The following is a 20,763-nucleotide window of genomic DNA, read 5'->3' as shown; positions in this document are numbered from 1 at the left end:
AGCTTCTCCATGAGTGAGTACCTCCATGAGTGAGCATCTCCATGAGTGAGCAAACCCACGGGTGAGCTTCTCCATTGGTGAGCTTCTCCATGGGTGCGCTTCTCTATGAGTGAGCTTCTCCATGGGTGAGCTTCTCTATGACTGAGCTTCTCCATGGGTGAGCACTCCTATAGCTTTTCCATGAGTGAGCCTCTTTATGAGTAAGCATCTCCATGAGTAAGCCTCTCCATGAGTGAGGCTCTCCATGAGTGAACATCTTTATAAGTAACTCCATGAGTGAGCATGTCCATGGGTGAGTGTCTCCATGAATAAGCCTCTCCATGAGTGAGCCTCTCCCTGAGTGAACGTCTTTATAAGTAACTCCATGAGTGAGCATGTCCATGGGTGAGCATCTCCATGGGTGAGCTTCTCCATGGGTGAGCACCTCCATGAGTATAGCTTTCCATGAGGGAGCCTCTTTATGAGTAAGTGCCTCTGTGAGTGAACATCTCCACTAGGGAGCATCTCCATGGGTGTGAATCTCCATGGGTGAGCTTCTCCATGAGTGAGCCTCTTTATGAGTAAGCATCTCCATGGGTGAGCACTTCCACTAAGGAGCACCTCCATGAGTGAAATTCTCCATGAATGAGCATCTCCATGAGAGAGTAACCCTATGGGTGACCATCTCCATGGGTGAGCAGCTCCATGAGTATAGCTTTCCATGAGTGAGACTCTTTATGAGTAAGCATCTGCATGATGGAGCATCTCTATGAGTGAGCACTTCCACTAGGGAGCATCTCTATGGGTGGGCATCTCCATGGATCAGCTTCTCCGTGGGTGAGCTTCTCCATGAGTGAGTTTCTCCATGGGTAAGCTTCTCCACAGGTGAGCACGTCCATAGGTGAACCTCTCCATGAGTGAGCATCTCCATGGATGAACATCTCCATGAGTATAGCTTTTCCATGCTTCTTTGGTGATAGGGACTGATGATGATGTTGTCTTCATTTAATCTTTCAAGATGACACTGGTTTGAAGGTGTATTTATGTCACACAAACTACCATATGGTTTTAAGCAATATTTACCAAATCATTCAGGAACTGTGCAAAGCATTGGAAGTATAATGACAAGTAAGAGAAACTTCCTCACTTCAAAAAGCTACCACCACTCAGTCAAATGGGCTCTTCTCTCTTGGTGTGTCTCTCTCTGTATTGCACATACGTGCATGCACACTCATTCACACACATTTCATAATAGTGCTGTTTCTCTGACTGAAAATATTTCAAACTCATGTCTTGCAAAAGCTTTCCCTCCAACATGGGAGAATAAATTGAATAGCTCACGAGGATGACTCCTTTCAAACAAGGCTATATTATAATGTTGTCAAAACTTATATAATTCCATAAATGATATCACAGAACAAAATGCAAGTGAGCCTGTCTGTACTAAATTAGAAAAGCTTAATATCCTTCTTCAATAGCAAAATAAACTTGATATGTCTCCTGACGTATAAAGCATTAACTGGCTTGTATATAAAATTATGTCTCAGGAAATGAAACTGGCTGAGAAGGTATAAACAAAACAAAGTTAATTATAATATATCCAGGTTGTGAAGTGACCAGCAAGCTGTCACAATGAATTTCCTAGTAAAAAACAAAGAGGATTGTGGATATGAAAAAGGTAATAAAAGATTGTGGAGAGTTTAACGTGAAAGAACTCTGTATGCACAATAAAAGACAGTTACATAAACACATAGTTACAAGATAACCTTCACATTTTAATGAGGGAAATTGGCAGTTTCCTATAACTCTGCAAATGTTCGTATGTTAAAACAGAGCAGCCCTACTCCTAAATATTTAGCCAAGAGAAATGAAAATATGTCCACAAGATGTTTGCCCAAGAATGCTCCTATCAGGTTTATTCATAATGGCCCAATTGAGAAACGGTCCAGGGTTTCATCAGTTGGGGAATGAATGAAAAATAAGGTGATATATTTGTACAATGGACTACTACTTAGTAAATGAAAAGAAATGGGTCACTGATATACACAGTAATATTGATGGATCTTTCTAAAAACGATGCAGAAAGAAGCCAGACGCAAAAATACAAACTATATATTTCCATTTATATGAAATTTGAGAAAAAGCAACATAAATCTACAGTGGAAAAAATCAGAATGCTCTTGCTCTTTTGGGTAGAGGCGTGAAGTGTTTGGATTCTTGAAGGAGCTTACTGTGAGTGAATTCTGCATCTTGACTGGCTTAAGGAATGCAGGTGTATGCCTTTGGCACGATGTGTAGACAGGCATTGGGGTGGCTCAGTTGGTTAAACGTCCGGCTCCTGATTTTGGCTCAGGTCGTGATCTCAGGGTCATGAGATTGAACCTCATGTCCCACTCCCTGCTCAGCGAGGAGTCTGCTTGAGATTCTCTCTCTCCCTCTGCCCCTCCTCCTGCTTGCACTCTGTCTCTCTCTCTCAAAATAAAAAAATTTAACAAATTTAAAAAACACCTTTAAAAAAAAAGAGGCCTAGACAGGCATAATCAGGATTGTGCATTTCCCTTAGGGATGCACATTCTACCTGAAATAAAATGACAACAACAATAAATACTCCTAATAACAAATGATAATATACACACTAAAGAGTTTAGCAATGGAATGTGTTTATTATATACTCGCTACGTCACTTATTTTTTTAAAAGATTTTATTTGTCAGAGAGAGAGCACAAGCAAGGGGGAGGGGAGAGGGAGAAGCAGGCTTCCCGCCGAGCAGGGAGCCCGATGCGGGGCTCGATCCCAGGACCCTGGGATCATGACCTGAGCCGAAGGCAGACGCTCAACGACTGAGCCACCCAGGATCCCCTACAGGTTGAATGGAAAAAGGAATAAACAAATGGGTAGCTATATGATAAACCAACTAAAGTAAAATGTGCGTTTCTGCAGATGTTACATGGGTTTGGTGGACTTCTCTTCCAAACTTCCCTACGTTTGAGAATTTTAATATTCCATAGTGGGAAAAAATAATTTAATACCAATTGTATCTTAGAAAAAGCTAAAGCATGGCTCTTCGGTGCATGCAAAGCAGTAGTAGAGAGCGTCCATGAACCACGCACAAATACAGAAACCAGTTTACTGAATGAACTTTGAGAGGTAATTGCTGCTTTTAAGGAATCACCAAAGAATGCCTGTTGATGACTATGCTTTCTGTGGCTTTTTGCCACTCTACATTTATTTTACTGTAGGAATTATTTTTTGCTTCCTGATAACCGCAAACAGAAATTTTATCTGTATTTAATAAAGTCTTATGGGGCAGGGCATATTTGTGTCTCTTTGTTCGACCCAGATACATAGATACATGAATTTATCAAATACAGCCCTACTATGAACCAAGCCATAACTCATGTTTCCACCTGTTTTGTACCTACATGTAAAAATACTATTACCGTGCATGCCCATTACCAGTCATTTATCTCTCAGGTTTTCTTTAGAAGTTGTACTAGAGAGAGGTGCCTGGGTGGCTCCGTCAGTTAAGCATCTGACTTTTGATTTCCGCTCAGGTCATGATCTCAGGATTGTGGGATCGAGCCCCCCCCACCCCACTTTGTGTCAAGCTCCGTGCTCAGTATGGAGTCTGCTTGGGATTCTCTCCCTCTGCCCCTCCTCCCGCTGATGCTCTCTCTCTTAATAAATAAATAAAATCTTTAAAAAAAATTATACTAGAAATACCATATATTATTGAAACAATTTCCACAATTAAATTCATTCAAACTGTAGTTCGTAGAAGATAAACTAGCAATAAATGCACGGCATCCAATTAAAAAAATTTTGAATTACAGTTTTTGTTAATATAATAATTAGCAATATAGCCAATATTTTTGCAAGAAGTGATCTTGCCTGTGTCTCAGAAAATCCATCAAGATAGATTGGCTCTATTTCGTTCAATATGCTGGAAATGTATTTATTTTTATTTTATTTTTTTAAAGATTTTATTTATTTATTTGAGAGAGAGGGAGAGCCAGAGAGATCACAGAGGGAGAGGGAGAGGGAGAAGCAGACTCACCACTGAGCAGGGAGCCTGACTCCCAGGACCCTGGGATCATAACCTGAGCCGAAGGCAGATGCTTAACTGAGCCACCCAGGCGCCCCAATATGCTGGAAATTTAAAACTTATTCTTGTTTTCTGGAGGCCCTGTCTTTCATTTCTGGGGAAGGCATGAGTTTTCTGCACATCTCCTACTGGCAAATGTTTGGACATATTTTATCCTAATGCTGTAGATTACACTTTCACTACACTTTTTTTTTTTTTAAGATTTTATTTATTTGACAGAAACAGAGAGAGAGGGAACACAAGCAGCGGGAGTGGGAGAGGGAGAAGCAGGCTTCCCGCAGAGCAGGGAGCCCTATGAGGGACCCGATCCCAGGAACCTGGGATCATGACCTGAGCCGAAGGCAGACGCTCAACGACCGAGCCACCCAGGCGCCCCTCCCTACACAGCTTAATGCCTTTACAGATTACTTCATTTTAGCTCCTTGGGGGTTTTGGTGAAGAAGTCATGTTTGTAATGGGCCATATAGTTAACCTGAAATTCCCTTCTTCCTCTTTCTACTTTGCTGGTTTGATTTATGTACAATTCATTCCATATTTTCTCTTGCTAATTTGTAAATTCTTTCATTTTTTTTACTATCAGTTGATGGTAATCCCTTCCTCTCTGCAAATCTATTTAACAAATAGGATTTATGAATACAATCCCAATTACTTATGACTTATAGTTGGAGTTTCACTAAAACTGTCTACCCGTATTCTCTTTTCCGTCAATAAAATTAGTTTTATAATCTTTAACTAACTTTATAAAGTTTTATAATAAAACTTCCCCCCACCAGTTCTTAAATTTTCCCTGAGTCAGTTTTGGGCAATCAAGTCTGTCCAATGATTATAATTTCCTTACAGTACAGTTCTTGCTTTCAAGAATTCTTTTTTAGGGACACCTGGGTTGCTCCGTGGGTTAAGCATCCGACTCTTGATTTTGGCTCAGGTCATGATCTCAGGGTCGTGGGATCGAGCCCCACGTTGGGCTCCGCGCTCAGTGCGGAGTCTGCTTGGGATTCTCTCTCACTCTCCCTCTGCCCCTCCCGCCCACTCACATGCTCTCTCTCTCTCTAATAAATAAATAAATAAATAAAATATTTAGAAACAAAAAAAAATTCTCTTGAAGTGGCTGCTTAGCTCATTCATTAGATTGCTTAGATTTATGTGCTTATATTTATCATTCTTCTTTATTACATTCTCTCTGTATTGAAACACATTCACGTTTGATTGTCCAGGTCATTAAAGTGAGTGTTAAGAATGAAATCCCTTTCAGTGAATTCAGTGATATTTTTTAGTTAGGATATTTTTAATTGTTGAGGAAAGATCTTCACGGCTGAACCTCCTTACATCCTGTTGTTAACTGTACATATTTTCCCTGGGTTCTATCATAATCCTTGCGTGCAGTCCTCAAGAATATTTTATTTCTGGTACAATGTCCATTTTCCTATGTACCAACCTCTACTCACACTTTTTATTTAGAGCATGGTAATTTGAAAAGGACATTCACTAAACACAACTCCTAAACATTTTAAGTTATATCTTTAAAGCTCCCATCTGCACGTTTTATTTATTCTGTTCTCGGTAGGAAGCACTGACTCTTGAGTTGGTTTTCCTTCTTCAGGCTAGAGCGCCTTCTACCTAACTTTATCTTTCCCTGTGCCCTTAAGCCCATTACCAGTCATTTATCTCCATTTGGACTCCATTCAGCACATTCTTTGTCTAAACTCTTGGCATCTGAGGCTGGGGTAGGTTTTCCCTCAGAATCTATGAGCAACCTCAAGAGTGAATTGCAAGAAAGATAGGGAGGGGTCTTCATTATATCTTTATTTTCTGTAAATTCGTATTTTATATTTAAAATCCATTTAGCATTGATGTACCATGGGTTGGGCTGTGAACGAAATGGGCAGGAAACATTCCCAACCATCAATCTCAGTGCAAGTCACCTCTTCTTTTGGGAACCAACTGAGTGTGTAAAGTCAAACAGTGCCCCTAAGGGTAGGTTCAACTATTTGATATCCATAATTTTACTTCCTAAATTCATGCAGAGGACTTTATAATATCTTGAAACATGCACAATGGAATGAATGCACATGTTCTTCCCTAAAAAAAATATGTAAAGAAACCAAGTTTTTGTAATGAGGTATGTCACTACCCCTGTGTGTGACATGGAAGCCATAGCTTCTTGCCAGGGATATTAATCTGAATTCAGATGCCACTTTTCATTGATGCAATCAGCAGCCTTGTTGTGATTATTCTTGCTATTGAAGGACTGTCATATATGACCCTGTAGGTGATGCTGAACTTGAACTAGTAAGAGTTCCCTTGTGTGCAAAGTGCAGATGAATAGTAGTTTGAGTCCTGCAAACACAGAATGCCAAATTCATTACTGACCACGTACCCGCCAGAGGATCTGCACGATCACTGGTTGAGAAATTAAATGAATACATAAATGAATAAAAGCTTAAACAAACAAACAAAAACTTTCAACAGCACAGAGGCTGCAGGGAATCAATCAGAGGTAATGCATAATTCCAGAATCAGAGATCCAATCATGGACACAAACACTTGAAATATTTCTATCTGTGCATATGTATGTATATCTGTACAGATATACAACCAGTAAAGACCATATGCAGAACACGGAAGAAGTCCTTTTGCAGTAGATGGCAAGAATACCACGTAATATTCAGTGCGGTAGTGAGAATTACAGTTAAGAGGGACATAGTCTGAAACGTGAAGTCATCATATCTCCACAGAAGATTCTCATCCAGAGAGATGAATACACACACACGCAAACACATACACACCACGCAACAGCAACAGTAGCAGAAACAAGAATAACCACAAACAAGAGTACATGGAGAATTGGAAATACTAAAGGAACTGATGCTATTCAAAAGTTAGGACTAAAATTTGGTTCAAAGGCGTCACCATTGAGACAGGACACTCTACCATGGAATGCTTTAAACCTGTACTGAGAACTAGCCTTAAAAACCTTATAGGCCTGTGGAATAGGATACGTTCTGGGATCTTTCAGACTTTTAGTCTTTATCGACATCATACTGGAGATTGTTAGCATTTGCTCCAACAATGGTTGTGGAAATCAATTTAGAATAATTGTATAAAATGTTCATTCGAGAGCCTGACATACACCATACATTCAGTAAATGGAGACTCCACAAGGAATGGAGACATTCAATTTATATTCAGGAACATTACAAATTAACTGGAATATCAGAATTACTTTATACTCTAAGAGAGAGCAGAAGAGAATTTGAGTAATAAATGGATACGTCCTCGAAACCTTAATATGGCTTTCATTGTCCTGCATGTCTCTTGCAGGAATTAATAAGGGAATGAGACCATGTATCCTGAAAAAGGGAACATATCCAACTTGGTGCTACTGAAGACCCACAGCCCTCATCCTCGACTGAAGACCCTCTTGAGCCAGGTACACACTTCTAGAATCTCTTTGTGGTTGGAACCTCAGAAATTTTCTGGGAACGCTCCTTAGAAATCATGTTCTGAAAGTCTATTTAGCAATGTATTCATATAAGAATTGCAAGGGGGAATTTGAAGATGTTTTCAGGCAGCCTTAAGATTTATCGTTCATCAAAAATTTGAGGATATGAAAGAAAACTGTTCCATTGTATTTTCTACCTAATTTTTTTATGTTGACATTTCGAGGTCTGTAGATGGATTCCATTCACAGTAAGTAGTATTTAAAGAAAAGAAAAGAAATAAAACAGGATTTGTTTCATTCAAGTTATTGTTTATCTATGCCAACATTTTTTTTTTTTAAGTCTAGACATTTCAAGAACTGCTCAGTGTCTATTTTGTTTACTTTCAAAATGTCAACCGTCACTGACTAATTTGGTTCTTTCCTTAGAGAGGGCATTTTTGACAGGATTGTCCTCAACAATGCAAGGATACTTTATGAGCTCTAACGAAGTTACTTGACTTCTGGGTTTTGCTTTAATTTAAATGGTGTGACTGAAAATCTAGCTGTGCCACTCATGGGTGATTTTAATAATCAAAGTAACTTAACTTATCTGGACCAAGCTCCCTTTTTGTTAAATGTCTACAACCTGCTGTCAGATTCTACTTTACAAAAATCTGTAGTTTAAAAAATGGTGAGAGATTAACATCTCATCCAATGATTGCCTACAATTATGAAATTTAGTCACTACTGAGATGCCTCCTCAAGAACGTAGCATTCACTTTGGGGTCACTGGATCCTGTGACCCATTCAGAGAAAGGTCTTCACCTAACACCAAACAGTAGCAAATGAATTTTATTTTGTTTTGTTCTATTTTTCACTGTGCTTGCTGACTTGGTTCCTCCTGATTCTGTATCCAGTACTTATTTATACATGGAATGTTGTCATTGGATACATACAGAGTAGGGTTTTTGCATATCACAGGTGTTTGATGATTAATGAATATGTCTTTGCATTTTGCAAATTCTTACAATGCATATCCTGCTGATTAAAGAACACACAATGCTATAAATTTCTGCTAAAAGCTGCCCGATTATATAACTCACACCTCTAGTAGAAACCCTCACACAACACACCTTTATGCCTAGGTGTGTTTTGGTTATTACGTATATCTCTATGATAAACTAAATTTGTCACAGAATAGATGTCTTAAGGATGGTGGGCATTTAAAAGATTATAAAACAAGTGAGATGGTAAATCTCTATATAAATTAATGTTCTCTATGGGACTATTATTTTAATGAAGAATGAATTATCTCAGTCACCAGTAATCTAAAAGCAGAAATTAGTATCTGCTAATAGGCAATTTAATATCAAATGATTGTTCTTTGATAAAACAATGCACCTGTTTTAACTGCTGTATAAGTCCATGTCCTTGTCTAATATACTGAGCTAGGCTGTTATCGCAGAAAGTGATTTCACTGAGCACTTTATCCTCTGGTGTTCTAACCATTGCTATGGCAATCTTAACCAAAATCGACTAGTACAAGTGCCTTAAATGTGTCTGGATATTGTGTTTCGTAGGAATGTCCTTGAGAATGGTCCCATTAGGATGATGGATATCCTTTGTATTTTATGTGTATGATGATGACACCCCTGTGAGATTTTCAAGAAATCTGCATCTAGTGCAAATGAGAAAAGGAGGCACGCTCTGCTTCCAATTTTTTGTGTGTTTTCTTTCAAGTTTTTTTTCTCTAAAGCTTAATTTTTTTTTAGGGCCACTACCTTTTATTTAATAAAAATAAATAAATATTTATTTATTTATTTATTTATTTATTTATTTATTTATTTATTTATTTATTTATTTATTCTTATGTTAATCCCCATACATTACATCCTTAGTTTTAGATGAAGTGTTCCATGATTCATTGTTTGTGCACAACACCCAGTGCTCCATGCAGAACGTGCCCTCTTTAATACCCATCACCAGGCTAACCCATCCTCCCACCCCCCTCCCCTCTAGAACCCTGTTTGTTTTTCAGAGTCCATCGTCTCTCATGGTTCGTCTACCCCTCCGATTTCCCCCGCCTCATTCTTCCCCTCCTGCTACCTTCTTCTTCTTCTTCTTCTTCTTCTTCTTCTTTTTTTTTTTCTTAACATATATTGCATTATTGGTTTCAGAGGTACAGATCTGAGATTCAACAGTCTTGCACAATTCACAGCGCTTACCAGAGCACATACCCTCCCCAGTGTCTATCACCCAGTCACCCCATCCCTCCCACCCCACCCCCCACTCCAGCAACCCTCAGTTTGTTTCCTATAAAGCTTAATATTTTATCGTGGTTTTAAGGAAAACGTTAAATGGACCATCCTAACCTCGTCCATGTGTATCCCTCAGCAGCGTTAAGTATAATGACAGTGCTGGGCAACAGATCTCTGAAACGTTTTTGTCTTGCAAACTGAAACTCTCGAGCCAGGAGAGTAGACATTGATTCCCGCCCCCGACCCCATCCCAGCCCTGGTAGACACCTTTCTGCTTTCTGTTTCTATGATTTTGACCGATACTTCATATGAGTGCAATTCCACAGTATGTGTCCTTTGGTGACTGGCTTATTCTGCTTAGTGTCATATCCTCAAAGTTCACTCATGGTTTAGCATGTGACAGGCGTGCCTTTTTTAAGGCTGCCAAATTTCTTGGATGTGACACCAACACCAAAGGCGACAACAAATGAAACTGGGCAAGTGAGACCACACCAAGCTTTGGAAACTTTTGCACATCAAAAGAAACAGTCAACAGAGTGAAGAGGCAACTTAATTGCAAATCATGTAGCTAAAAGCGGATATTGTCAAGAATGTATAAAGAATTCCCACAACTGAAAAGCCACAAAAGAGACCAATTTGAAAAAAATAGGCAGAAGGCTTGAGCAGAGCCATGTTTACTCAAGAAGATGTGCGGTCATTCATAAGCATAAGAAATGATGCTTAAAATTGCTAATCCTCAGAGAAATGTGAATCAGAACCACAGTGAGACGGCACCTCACACCAGACAGGACGGCGACTTTAGACAAAAAGGAAGTAACAAATGTTACTGAGCATGCAAAATTGGAAACTCTCACACACTGTTGATGAGGACTGTAAAAATAGTGAGCTCATTATGGAAAAAGGAGGTGTGGAGCTTCCACAGATGATGAAACATTGAATTATCGTATGACCAGCAATCCCACTTTTGGGTATATATCCCCCAGAATTCAAGCAGGATCGTGCAGATATATGTGCATAGCCATGTTTACTGCACTGATATTTACAGTATCCCAAGAAGTGGAAGCAGCTCAAAAGTCCATCAGTAGATGAATGGACAAAAACGTACCACAGACTATTACACAGTCCTTACGACGTAGGAAAGACGTTAGGGTTCGAAGCCAACAGCCAAGAAAGAATTCTTGAGACGTCTTTGGTGCAAAAAGGTGATTATATTGAAGCATGGGGACAGGACCCGTGGGCAGAAAGAGCTGCACCGGGGTCATGAGGAGTTGTCCATTATATACTTTCAAGTTGGGAGGGGGTCAGGGAGAGCGTAAGTCTCTAAGGAATTTTGGAAGCAAGGTTTCCAGGACCTTGAGGGGCCTAACTATTGTTGGGAGAAGGTCATTTATTGCCATCTAATAAAACCTGAGTCATGAGACCCTCCAGATGTGTATCGGTGCATCGTATGCTCGGGGGATGATTGCCAACACGTATCTTGGGGTGTTTAGAGATAAAGGAAGTTTCCAGAGGAATTTTTATATGTTAAAGTAGACTTACAGGATCCTGGGGGCCGGGCTAGGATTGCCTCCTGCCCTTAGCCAAGTGTCAACATCGAGGTAGTTGAGTCCCTAGAGGATCGTCACTCTGCTGTTTTAAGGACTTGTCAGTGGGCTTGAGGTAGTAAGGAAACTTAATAATTTTTCTTCTGCCTTTGTGTCTCACATCAATAAAGCTTAATTTCCTCACAGATTTCTTCCCAAAGTTCAAGTACAGCTGTTTAAGTAAAAGGAATATTTTAAAAGCCACGTGCAATGAATAGTGATTATTCCTCTAAGATGGACATGAGTTTTGTAAGCAGGAGGCACAAAATAAAATGAAAAACTGACTCAGGCTAGCCTAAGCCGTATGGAGTAAATTCCAATTAAACCTGAAATCTGAAAATGAAAGGAAGTAATTAGGTGAAAAAGGAAATTTACCATATACAATAAAATTTTAACAGAGACTTTCCTATTAACTTCCTATGTGAACAATTTTATTCATTCAGAGACTAGTTCGTCAAAGACTTGTATATGGAAAGTTTTACCTGATAGATACACATGCAAAGCGAAAATTAAGTTCCTTGGGAAAATAGAGTTTACATCACAGACGTTAATTATGATGGTCATCGTCCAGAAATATGACATCTGGGGTATTCATAAGGAAGGAACTCCCCAGGTGACCTGCAGCGTTAATTTTTCTTGGGAATACAAAATCCCCCCAATTTTTATTGCTTCCCATAAATTCTTGTCTTTGCTTCACAACCATTACTTAAAACATCAAAATAGTATCAAATTTAATAATTTAATAAAGTGAAATATGAGCATAGAAGAAGAATTTGCTTTCCATAATGCAAATAAGCTCTATAATGCTCTGAATATCCACTGTTAATTTTTTTCAACCATCTAATCAATAAGAACCTTTGAACCTCTAATTTTCAATTAGAAGTAACACAAATTTACCGCAATAACATCACTCATTACAAAATACAGCATCTAATCGTATAATGGTTACAAGCAATATCAAATTTAATATAAGTTGGCATTCAGAGGCGAAAGGGTTGAAAATACCATTTTATTAACATTGTACTGTGTAAGTCTAAAATATTTCAACATTCTGGCAGGGTACCTAATTTATATTTAATCCCATTTAAAATATTCCTCTGAATAAATTAGACTCTAAGGCAGCTATTCAAATTAGGTCTTAAAATGATAAACAGAATTGGACAATTTAGGCAGAAAGCAGCTGTACTGTATTTGGCCACATGTCATTATTATACTCACGTATGCAATCAATATGGACTCAATTACTAGAAATAATGGAAATGGTAATACTTCACTCCAGTAGTTTAATTTGCTTGCATGATTTATTATGCTTTATTAACCAAAAGGAGATTATACACTTGTATGTGAAGGTGTTATTATTTTAGGGTAGAGAAAGCTCAGGTGTAGACATAGTGAAAAGAGTATTTATGGGTACAGAAATAGTGCTCGTTCTAAGAATAAACTGGGAAAGAACTAAGCAATTTTGGGGACACAGAATCATTTGGACAACGCTCATTAAGAAGTTTATGCCATGGTGAGAATTGGCACAGCTTAATACTTACATGAAGAGCACAGGGTCCTTGGGCATCCATGGCCACGGGCAAGGCAGGTCATCTTTTGGACTTGCCAATGATCTCTACTTGCTATAAAAGCATATGCCTGCTTTAGTCGCTTTCAGGTAAAGCGATGCATGCCTTTAAGACTACATTAACAGAAACGCTGAACGTGATAACACAACACCAACAAAAACTCCCATCCTGCTAATATTCTACTTCTACCCATTGCTAACTTTTTGTTTTGGGTGTGTCCATTTGATAGAAGACAAGCATGACATAATCCTATTTCTAGATCGTTCTTGATGGATTACACAATATCAAAAGGACTGCATAATAATTAATGCGTAAGAACTAGGGTGACTGTCTACATTCCAGGCACAAAGAGAGATGACACTTGAACCATGAGGGAGTTGGGGACCAACACTCTACGTGGTCAGAAATCCACAGACAACTTTTGACTCCCCCAAAACTTAACTACTAACAGCCCACTGTTGACTGGAGAGCACTCATCCCAATAACATAAATAGTTGGTTCACACATATTTTGTATGTTCTGTGTATAAGGCGCTGTATCCTTACAATAAACTGAGTCACAGAAAAGAAAATATATTAACCAAATCATAAGAAAGAGAAAAAAAAAAAACACAGGACGATACTGTATGTATCCCAAAAAATCCGTATATAAATAAACCCACATGCAAACCTGTGTTGTTGGAGAGTCAGCTGTATTTCATGGAACAGTAGCCCTAAATCGTAAGTGGAAGGACATTAGGATGGCGGGGCAAAGAGCCTCACAATTGCCCACTGACGTTAGCCAAGGGGAATGCAAACATTAAGAATGGGAATTTTAGGAACACCTGGGTGGCTCAGTCGGTTAAGCATCCATTAAGCATCTGACTCTTGATTTTGGCTCACGTGGTGATCTTGGGGTCCTGGGATGGAGCCCCATGTTGGGCTCCCTGCTCAGCGAAGAGTCTGCTCCGTTCCTCCCTCTCCCTCTGCTCCTCCCCTGCTCATGTGCACTCTCTCTCTCTCAAATAAATAAATAAATCTAAAAAATAAAAAGGAATGGGAATTTTAGGACAGAAACGGAGGCAGTGTGAACAGGAAGATGATACTTAAGAGCAGTAACCCACAGCATGCATGACTGGAGAAGGTGAACACTCTGTACTCTGTCACCACTGATAGGAGGAAGTCATTAGTCTAAATCCAATTAAATCTGTCTCAAAGAAACAGGTGGTGAGCGTATATCCGTAATGCTCATTTAATTCAAGTTTAGTACCAATGCCCCAAATCATGGAGTCCTTCCCATCTTGGTTTCTCTTATCCACCCCTGCCCCCCACTTAATCTACCAGCGATTAGGTTCTACCTGATTGTTAGTCTCCAACTCAACCACTGTCTCAAGGTTGCACATATGCAGAAGCATCCAGATGGGTCTCCCTCTTTCTGTGTCTGTTATGGGCAAGTTGTGTCCCCCTAAAACTCATATGTTGAAATCCTAAGCCCCAGTGTGAATGTATGTGGAGACTGAGAAATAGTTAAAGTTGAGTGAGGTCATAGGGACAGAGTTTGCATCCTTACAATAAGAGAGACACCAGAGTGCTTTCTCTCTTGTCTGTCTGTCTCTGTCTGTTTCTGTCTGTGAGCACTGAGGCAGAGCCATGTAGGACAGACTGAGTAGGTGACCATCCCACAAGCCAGGAAGCGAGTTTCCTCACCAGGAACCAGCCCTGCCCGCACCTGGATCTTGGTCTTCCAGCCTTTGGCACTGTGAGAGAATCAGTGTGTGATGTTGAGATCGCCCCGTCCGGAGTCCCTGTCTGGCTAGGACAGCCCCGAGCAGACTAATGGGGTCACTGTTTTATGACAGGCATACCACTGAAGCCCTCAACACAGCCTCCAAGGTTTTATAGGATCTTCTCTCCAACTCGGTCTCTTCCGTGTCTTCTGTGTTCAGCTCTCGGGGGAATTCTTCCATTTTTGCCCCCAAGCCTCACGACACTGTTGCTCACTTGTTTGCAGACACACGTATTAGAATTCTCCTAGCACTTGAGCAAGCTAGAACCCTCCTTTCTGTGCCTGGGTCTCTGCTCTTCTAGCTTTCTCATATCGCTCATGTCCATTTTATTCCATGCACCAGTTACGTGGACACTTGTCCATGTCCTCTCCTTGTTTTGCTTCGGGACCTCAAAGAAGGAGAGCCCAGCACACAGATGAGAGTAATGACACCTTCTTGGTGTCAGCCCTCCACGGTGACGGTCAGGGAAAAGGATACCAGGCAAGCAAAGACATGAAGCATGCCGTGCAAAGCCGCATGCTACCAGGTGCAGATATTTATCATCCATCTTGGTGATGAGCCTGCCTACTCTCCAGTGTTCCTCATCGAGGAGAAATGGCTTGTTGGTGTTCCTGACAGGTCTCTCCAGTTCCCACCCAAATATCGATAAAGATGGAGTGAAATCTGTCTCCCTCGATCCAACACAACATGCACAACATCAGCACAACATATAAAATCAGGACTGACGGTCCAGTAGCTGTAGCTGTAGGCTGTGTAATAACCACTAAACACATAATTAGACACCCTACAAAGTGCTGCTCAGCCTCCCCCTATAGACCGTAGGTTCCAGGAGAGCAGACGTACCTCTGCATGTCTGAATTCATAAACTGAGTCCTGTGTTCTCCTTTATTCAACACATACTGATGGGCCACTGTTGACGTTCCTATGGTTGCTCTAACAAGTTCCCCCAAACACGGTTGTGTAAAAGAGCAGAAATGTATTATCTTACACGTCTGGAGGTCGGAAGTCCAAAGTGGATCTCACTAGACGAAGATGAAGGCATTGCAAGAGCTGTGCTATTCCTGAAGGCTCAGGAAAAAAATATCTCTCTCTCCTTGCTTCCTGCAGCTGGTCTGTTCCTTCTCCAGGGTGCCCATATTCCTTTGCTTCCAATTTCTGCCTCCCTCCTTCCCAGATCAATCCCTTGTGGTTCCTATTGGTTCCACTTGTATAATACAGGCTGCTCTCCCCATCTCTAGAGCCTTCCTTGAATCATACCTGCAAAGTCCGTTTTGACATGTGACATGTTAACATGGCTCCAGGGATTAGGATGTGGATCTCTTCGGAGGGGGAGAGGCATCTCCTGCTGTGCCAAAACCATATTGTGTCAAGTGCCCAGAAGGAAGAAAGGCGGTCCCATCCACCTGCCCATGTGTGTCCCATCCCCTGCTTCCCATTGCCACAGCTCACCTCTGCACTTCAGGTCTGGCCCCTTGGTTGTTTCTGGGGAAACCAGGAGCATGCATCACGGCGTGGATCTCTTCCAAGCTGAGGACCGGACAGGCAATCTTCTGTGTGTAGGACTTCATGAGACAGGGGCCAGCACCACCGAAGCCCTAGGTTTCAGCTTAGGTTCTGGGTGGCTCCTCAGCATCCAGACAGGAAATGTGAATTTGGTTAGGTGTTCCATTCGGAAAGAAGGAATCAGCCAAAACAATCAAAAGAGCTGCAGGGACATTCTGTGTCCAACACACTTAATACCATCCCCCCAAGAATGTAAGGTTCATGGGGACAGACGGCGTGTCATGGTTTACAACTGCAGCTCATGAGCTTATATTCCTGGTCATTAGGAGGCAATCGATATTTATGAAACAAATACCGTAGTGGTTAAAAGCTCTAAAACAATTTGATGTGGCGCATTGATCGGTACCTGCTTCTTACAAAGAATTTCCTCAATAGAGAATAACAAAAAGGTGGCAGGTTGCAACAGGGAGACACTGCAATAATACTTCTTAAAACGTCTAAGTTTTTTTAATTGCCTTTTTAAAGGGAAACCGCACTTATTTATTTTTTTAAAAAATGTGATTGCAAGAGCTAAAGTAGCTGAAGTGACCGGTGCCTGTAGAGTGAAGTCGTGCCTACAAATCACAGACGGGGGACGCATCAGTCACCAAGAATCAGAAACCTTTGAGGTCAGCAGGAAGATATGCTCAAGGAAAGTCTGGAAGCTTCAGTGCCGGGCGGTGTATCTTCGTTATGACGTTCATGCTCCAGGGAAACCGCCGTGTTCATTGAAACTGCTTCTTGGTCATGGGAACGGTGTGATTTGGGAAACACAGATTATAACAATATGCTCTCGGGAATGTAGCCATCGTGTTAAGATGTTTCTTCTCATTCTTACCTTGTTACCTTCTCATCTTTATAGTAACAAAATTTCACGGCAGTGAAATGAAATGCCCAAAAGAAGCGTCCGACAGAGTTCATGACGGAAAATACAACCCGTTGCTAATATTTCTGCGCTGATAAAGTAAAATGATGTATGGATAATGGGGTCAACATAGCATAAGGGGAGGAGTGTTTAAAACGTGTTTTCATTTTATGTGCAGTCCTTTCTTTGTCAAAAGATACTGTTTCCCATCATACATGTACACAATTCTAAGGAAATCAAAATAGCCACACCCGGTGACGTCCTGTTTTGATTCTTGTGTTTCAGTGGGTACTGATTTTGGTGATTACTCCCCTCTGTGTACTTTTGGTTTTGATGTATCCAAGTCCCTAGTCAAAGCGTTTCATTTTCTGGGTCGCAAAGTCAGATCCAGAGATAAGAGTGAACAGGTTTAAAATATTAACAGTTTGGATGAAGCCCATTTATAAAATGATACCTGGAAATCAGGGTGTTGAATGCATTCTGACAATACCAAGTCTGGAATGAATATATGAGATGTCGCTTCATTTGGAATTATTTTTATTTTTTTAGATCTTATTTATTTGAGAACAAGAGAGCGCACATGGTGGGGAGGGGCAGGTGGAGAAGCAGACTCCCCACCGATCAGGGAGCCTGACACGCAAACTGATCCCAGGACCCTGAGATCATGACCCCAGCTAAAGGCAGACGCTTAACCGACTGAGCCACCCAGGTGCCTCTCATTTGGAATTATTTTCATAAAGCAGTCATGAAACCTAAGAAGATTTAAGCAAAAGTTCATTGATTGACTAACTTTTCTGAAATATTCTAAATATAAAGGTCATCGGAGAGTTTTCATTAAATACTGCAGGTATCTGAGAATCTGTATGAATACATAGATATGTTTCACATAGTGTTTCATACAGACTAATGAACACATAAAATATTTGTCAATAATCCACTGTAGAGAAAGACATTTATGGGGCCCCTGGGTGGCTCAGTGGGTTAAGCATCTGCCTTCAGCTCAGGTCAGGATCTCAGGGTCCTGGGATCGAGCCCCACATCAGGCTCCCTGCTCAGCGGGGTAGTCTGCTTCTCCCTCCCCCTGCACACCTGCTTGTGTGCACTCTCTCAAATAAATCAATAAAATCTTTAAAAAAAAGTAAAAGCTTGCCTTAAGGGGGTCTGTGGAGAATCAGTCTCCTAACGGAAACCACAGGGTGACTTCAATGAAAAGGCACTTGTGGTAAACATTGGTTTAGAGGATTCTTTACCCAATGGGGTGTGATTAGGAACACATACCTTGGATGTGTTCGGTGTTTCGAATGTGTCCCGATCATGTGTTCCTGAGTCAGGAAGGTAAACTAAAGGGGCAATGGCGTTCCCCATGGTAAGGGCAAAGTACCAGGACTTCACAGTTTCTCGGACTCTTACTGTCTTAGTCCCTTCAGACTGCCATAACAGAGTACTCTAGACTGGGGAGGGTGTTTATGAACAACAGACATTTCTCCCAGTTCTGGAGGCTGGGAGTCCCACACCAAGGTGCCGGCAGATTTGGTGTCTGGAGAGCCCATCTCCTGGTTGGTAGACACCATTCTCTCTCTGTGTCCTCACACAGCGAAAGGGGCCAGGGAGCTCTGTGGGGTTTCTTCTCCCTGGGCCCTGATTCCGTTCATGGGAGCCCCACCCTCCCTCACGACCCTATCCCCCGCCGAAGATCCCACCTCCACATCATCACACCATAGATCAAGTGACAGCACATTCCAGGAGGTGCGTAATGGGAAGTGAGTATCTGTAACCAGCACATTTCTGAGTCCCTCCAATTACCTTTTGATTTCAAAGCACAGCAGTGCTAGGGGCCCCCAGCCCTACACAGGCCACCAGTAAAAGCAGGCACTCCCCTTTGCTGTACTGATTTAATGGGGGGGGCACTCCTCTCATGGGCCTGTCTACAGCCCACACCTGATGCGTGTCTGCTCCTGACACCAAAACAGCAAAGACTCTACTTCTCCACGTTGAAAACCATCCCAGTCCTGAACCCGTTACCTCCATTCCTGTATTCTGTCCCATATTCCTATTCAGTGGATTCCCAAGAGCTTCTTGATTCTTGTGAACCACACCAGCTGGTAGAGCTGATCTTTAAATCCGTCTACAAGGTGAGCCCCTAGCTGGTGGCTCACGGCAATAGCCCCAAGGTGATCTTCTCCAAATATCAGGATCCTGATTATCACCACCTATATTTAAGGGTCTAGTGGAAAAAAAATCAAGAGCTCAAATCACACCTGCTTACTACTTGCAGCAACAAACTCAGATGATAGGATTCAAGATCGAATCCATTATCTAAGACATTCCGAATATTTCTGAATTTCCTCGAAGAAGGTGGACCTTTCCCATGGCTTAGACAATTAAATGAAAGGCTCCAGCTGGTCTGGGGTGGTGCCTACCCATTGGCACTTTTTTTTTAATTAACTTGAATTAGCCAACATATAGTACATCATTAGTTTTTGGTGTAGTGTTCATTGATTCATCAGTTGTTCATCAGATCACGTGCCCTCCTTAATGCCCATCACCCTGTTACCCCATCCTCCCAATGCCCTCCCTTCTGAAACCCTCAGTTTGGTTCCCAGAGTCCAGAGTCTCTCATCATTCATCTCTCCCTCTGAGGTCCCCCCCTTCATTGTTCCCTTCCTTCTCCTAATGTCCTCCATGCTATTCCTTATGTTCCACAAATAAGTGAAACCATATGATAATTGACTTTCTCTGCTTGACTTATTTCACTTAGCACAATCTCCTCCAGTCCCATCCATGTGGATGTAAAAGTTGGGTATTCATCCTTTCTGATGGCTGAGTAATATTCCATTGTATATATGGACCACATCTTCTTTATCCATTCATCTGTCGAAGGGCATCTCGGCTCTTTCCACAGTTTGGCTATTGCGGACATTGCTGCTATGAACATTGGGGTGCATATGGCCCTTCTTTTCACTACATCTGTGTCTTTGGGGTAAATACCCAGGAGTGAAAGTCCTGGGTTGTAGGGTACATTTCTAACGGCCTTCCACATGATGCTGACATTGCCGGTCCTGGGATCTTTGCTGGAGAGCCTTTGGTTTAATAAATGAAGAAATCTAAATTAGAATAATTTTTAAAGAAATCAAAATGACATTTGATCCAACACATATGTTAATTGATCCCAAAGATGATGAGAGATAACTCCTTGCCTGAGCCAGGTAATTCCTTAAAAAGTGCTAAATAAACACTGTATTCCCTCCCACTGATACCATTGTGCCTCAGGAAGCATCATCACGGAGCACATCAAATGCATTAAATATATCAGTTGAGTGAGCCCTCTGAAATGTAACTGAAATATTAAATTGTGTCTCATTTCAAGGGAATTGCTGGAAAAGTCATTGATGACTCCCCGTTCTTAGAATGTCGAAGAGCAGTAAGTTCCTTATGCGAAACAGATTATGACCACGAGCATTATTTAGCACTCATGATAAAAAGAGAAGGTTTTGAAAACCAAATCGAAATGCCAGCAATCAGAGCATATTAGCTAAGTAAGTAAATGGCTTCGCCTGTGGGACCGAATCATTAAGCTGGGACTCGAGGTGCAGAACCAAACTCCACGACAAAAAACACAGAATTTCTCCAATTTAGGATGCTCGCCTAAGATGTATTCCTGAGCGACTTAGCCCCAT

Source organism: Mirounga angustirostris, unplaced genomic scaffold (genome assembly GCF_029215605.1).
Source record: "Mirounga angustirostris isolate CCGP_5_RB_7025 unplaced genomic scaffold, mMirAng1.0.hap1 SCAF_11, whole genome shotgun sequence".
NCBI classification, from domain to species: domain Eukaryota; kingdom Metazoa; phylum Chordata; class Mammalia; order Carnivora; family Phocidae; genus Mirounga; species Mirounga angustirostris.
This window is presented reverse-complemented; position numbering follows the sequence as displayed.